This window comes from Bos taurus, chromosome 7 (assembly GCF_002263795.3).
Source record: "Bos taurus isolate L1 Dominette 01449 registration number 42190680 breed Hereford chromosome 7, ARS-UCD2.0, whole genome shotgun sequence".
Taxonomy (NCBI): domain Eukaryota; kingdom Metazoa; phylum Chordata; class Mammalia; order Artiodactyla; family Bovidae; genus Bos; species Bos taurus.
The window spans coordinates 15,132,466-15,137,055 of NC_037334.1; positions in this window are offsets into that span (position 1 = coordinate 15,132,466).

A 4,590-nucleotide genomic window follows, 5' to 3' on the forward strand; every position below is an offset into this window, starting at 1 on the left:
AACACCACAGTTCAAAAGCATCAATTCTTCAGTGCTCAGCTTTCTTCAGAGTCCAACTCTCACATCCATACATGACCACTGGAAAAACCATAGCTTTGCCTATACAGACCTTTGTCGGCAAACTAATGTCTCTGATTTTTAATATGCTGTCTAGGTTGGTTGTAGCTTTTCTTCCAAGGAGCAAGCATCTTTTAATTTCATGGCTGCAGTCATCATCTGCAGTGATTTTTGGAGCCTAGAAAAATAAAATCTGTCACTGTTTCCATTTTTTCCCCATCTATTTGCCATGAGGTGAAAGGACCGGATGCCATGATCTTAGTTTTCTGAATGCTGAGTTTAAAGCCAACTTTTTCACTCTCCTCTTTCACTTTCATCAAGAGGCTTTTTAGTTCTTCTTCACTTTCTGCCATAAGGGTGGTGTCATCTGCTTATCTGAGGTTATTGATATTTCTCCCTGCAATCTTGATTCTAGCTTGTGATTCATCCAGCCCTGCATTTCGCATGATGTACTCTCCATACAAGTTAAATAAGCAAAGTGACAATATACATCCTTGACATACTCCTTTTCCAATTTCGAACCAGTCTGTTGTTCCATGTCTGGTTCTAACTGTTGCTTCTTGACCATACAGATTCCTTAGGAGGCAGGTCAGGTGGTCTGGTATTCCCATCTCTTGAAGAATTTTCCAGTTTGTTTTGATCCACACAGTCAAAGGCTTTGGTGTAGTCAATAAAGCAGATGTTTTTCTGGAACTCTTGCTTTTTTGATGATCCCTGTTTAGCACAGGGAACTCTACTCTATGCTCTGTGGTGACCTAAATGGGAAGGAAATCTAAACAAGAGAATATATACGTATATATATATATATATATATATATACACACACACACACACATATATATGTACATAACCTCAAATGTGCAGGTAACACTACCCTAGTGGCAGAAATCAAGAGGAACTAAAGAGCCTCTTGATAAAGGTGAAAGAGGAGGGTGAAAAAGCTGGCTTAAAACCTAACATTCAAAAAATTAAGATCATGGCATCTAATCCCATTCCTTCATGGCAAATAGATTGGGAAAAAATGGAAACAAGTACAAACTCTATTTTCTTGGGCTCCAAAATCACTGCAGATGGTGACTTCAGCCATGAAATCTTCTTCTCCCTGGAAGAAAAGCTATGACAAATCTGGACATATTAACAAGCAGAGACATCACTTTGCTGACAAAGGTCTATATAGTCAAAGCTATGGTTTTCCCGGTAGTTGTGTACCTGAGAGTTGGACCATAAAGAAGGTTGAGTGCTAAAGAATTGATGCTCTCAAACTGTGGTTATAGAGAAGATTCTTGAAAGTCACTTGGACTGCAAAAAGATTAAACCAGTCAATCCTAAAGGAAACCAACCCTGAATATTCATTGGAGGTACTGACGCTGAAGCTCCAGTACTCTGACCACCTGATGCAAAGAACTGACTCATTGGAAAAGACTCTAATGCTGCTGGTTGGGAAAGATTGAAGGCGGGAGAAGGGGATGATAGAGAATGAGATGGTTGGATGGCATCACCGACTCGATGGACATGAGTTTGAGCAAGCTCCGGGAGACAGTGAAGGACAGGGAAGCCTGGTGTGATGCAGTCGATGGAGTCGCAAAGAGTCAGACACGACCGAGTGACTGAACAGTACATATGTATGAACCCATCACCCTACCGTACAGCAGAAACTAACACAACACTGTAAAGCAACTGTTGTTGCTTAGCCTCTAAGTTGTGTCTGACTCTTCTGTCCACGGGATTTTCCAGGCAAGAACACTGGAGTGGGTTTCCATTTTCCTTCTCCAGATCTTCTGCCATTTCTCCTGCCAGATCTTCCCCACCCAGGTACCGAATCTAAGTCTCCTGCATTGACAGGTGGATTCATTACCACCGAGGCACCAGGGAAGCCTAGTCATGATCTTATCTGCCCCTATATCAGAGATTTAATAGGGGCGGAGAAGGCAATGCCACCCCACTCCAGTACTCTTGCCTGGAAAATCCCATAGACGGAGAAGCCTGGAAGGCTGCAGTCCATGGGGTCGCTGAGGTCCGACACGACTGAGCAACTTCACTTTCACTTTCATGCATTGGAGAAGAAAATGGCAACCCACTCCAGTGTTCTTGCCTGGAGAATCCCAGGGACAGGGGAGCCTGGTGGGCTGCCGTCTATTGGGTTGCAGAGTCAGACACGACTGAAGCGACTTAGCAGCAGCAGCAGCCTTAGAAGAATGAGATACTCAAAAGCCAGTTTTTCAGAAATGTAATCTTGGGAATACGCTGCCTCCTATGAGTTGTTAGGATTCAGTGCTTTCACTGATGGGGGTCCGGGTTTGAACCCTAGTCAGGGAACTAAAACCCTGCAAGCTGAGTGACTTCGCCAAAAAAGAAAATGTAACCTTGGGACCCTTCCGAGAGAGGTCTAAGGACTTGAGAGTCAGAAAACTAGAAATCTTCCACGTTCTGCCACTTGGTAGCGCTGTTAGCTTGGTCAAGTTGCCCTACCTCTGTGCATCTTCCCTCAAGTGTCACACAGAGGCATCAGATCAGATCAGTCGCTCAGTCGTGTCCGACTCTTTGCGACCCCATGAATCGCAGCACGCCAGGCCTCCCTGTCCATCACCAACTCCTGGAGTTCACTCAGACTCACGTCCATCGAGTCAGTGATGCCATCCAGCCATCTCATCCTGTCGTCCCCTTCTCCTCCTGCCCCCAATCCCTCCCAGCATCAGAGTCTTTTCCAAGGAGTCGACTCTTCGCATGAGGTGGCCAAAGTACTGGAGTTTCAGCTTTAGCATCATTCCTTCCAAAGAAATCTGATCTCTAACTTCCGGCTAAAGCCAAATTATCAGCTCTGTTGTTATGGTGCTCTGGAACAATCTAAACTTATTTTAGCTAATTTTGTCTGAATACATATCCCATTAATTTAACCAAAACATTCTTCAACCTAAAGCTTTATTTAAAAAAGATTTCCAAGTTAGGGTGGGGTGGGGAAGGCAAGATGTTGAATGCTTATCATTTACGTGAAAAACACTGATAAAAATAAATAAAACATCTCTGCAGATACACCGAAAAACTTTACAGTGGTTGCCAAGAACAGTGTCTGGAAGAGGCAAACTGACTCCGTTTTCTTCCATACTTTTGCACATTTGACATTTTGTATTACGTGAATAATCATTGGTTCAAGACCCTAAGTGTAAATAAAAATGAAAACTAATGGGTACAGCATGCACTCATTCTGTAATCATATTTTTACACCTTACCTTTTTAACAATAACTATAATTTTGGGGCATTTGTTCTGCGCAAAGAATTGTGCTAGGTACTTCTAACAAAAATCATCACCATTTTGAAGATAACGATACGGAGGTCCAGGGAAGTGTACCATTCTTGGTCATACCTGGAGACTCAAACTTCGGGCGACACTGGTTCTTGCATTCTGAACTAGCCGCTCCCTCCTTACGTTTTTGTAAGGAAGATCCAAAATTAGGGCATAAAATCTTAAACGACTTCTCGCCTTCTCCAGGAAATTGACGCCGACACTGAAGGGGAGCGGGGTTTAGTTTAGGTATATTGTACAACAGGGATCTCACAAAGCGCTCGGGAGGAGTCAACGACACCAGGCTTGTAAAGAAAAGGCGCTGGGTCCCGGATAACTTGACTTATAAGCCCCAAGATGTAGTTGGCCTTGCAACTGTCGCAGCCCCTGCTCTCCCACGAAAGACCGGGAAGCCTCCAGTCCGGTCTTTTTCTGGATCCGGCGTCAGTTTGTCCATCTGCGAAGGGGGGACTGGAAGATCCCGACCGACTCGGCTTTGCTCTTCGGAGGCTCGGCAATCCGGCCGGGCGCTACATCGGATAAAGTTTTAACACCAAAGACCCGAGGTGTTCGCTCTGACCAGTCCAGGGACAGCAACGAGGAGCTCGGCCCGGCCGTTGCTCGCACAGGCACCTCGAGTCTGCCCGGCCTCTCGTGAAGATGCGGACAGTGTGGAGAAAGTTTCGCCGGAACGCCTCGGTTAGAAACGATGAAACCGCTACCGAGACCCAGCCGCTACGAGGATGCTGACACGCCTGCTTCTAAGGGTCGTTTCCGCCAACGTACTTCGTGTGTAAGATGGCGTCCGCGCAGGCGTGTAAACTAGCAGCGGCAGGAGGCTCCGCCCCTCAACCTGCATCACCTGGTAAAGGCCTTATCAAAAACCGCCATTGAAAAAAAGAGCGCCGGTACTGTCACATGACTCAGGCCTACCAATCAGACAAGGTAAAGGCACAAAAGTCCTTGTCACGTGGCCAAGGAGAACTCTGAATTTGCCACTGTCACATGATCAAGCAGAGGCATGGAAAGGGGCAGGGGAACCGGTCCGACGCCACGTAACAGCTACGTTTCTGACACGTGACTAGGGCCCTCACTGTCTTTGTCCCTCCTTCCCTTTCCGGCTGGGCCTGCGTCGAGCGGCAACGCAGCGGCGAAGGGGCGGGGCTCCGGCCGGTCACGTGCTCTCGCACCTCCCCGGCGCGCGCCCGCCCGCTCGCCCCCGGCCCCGGCTCCTCCTCCTCCTCTTCTCGCC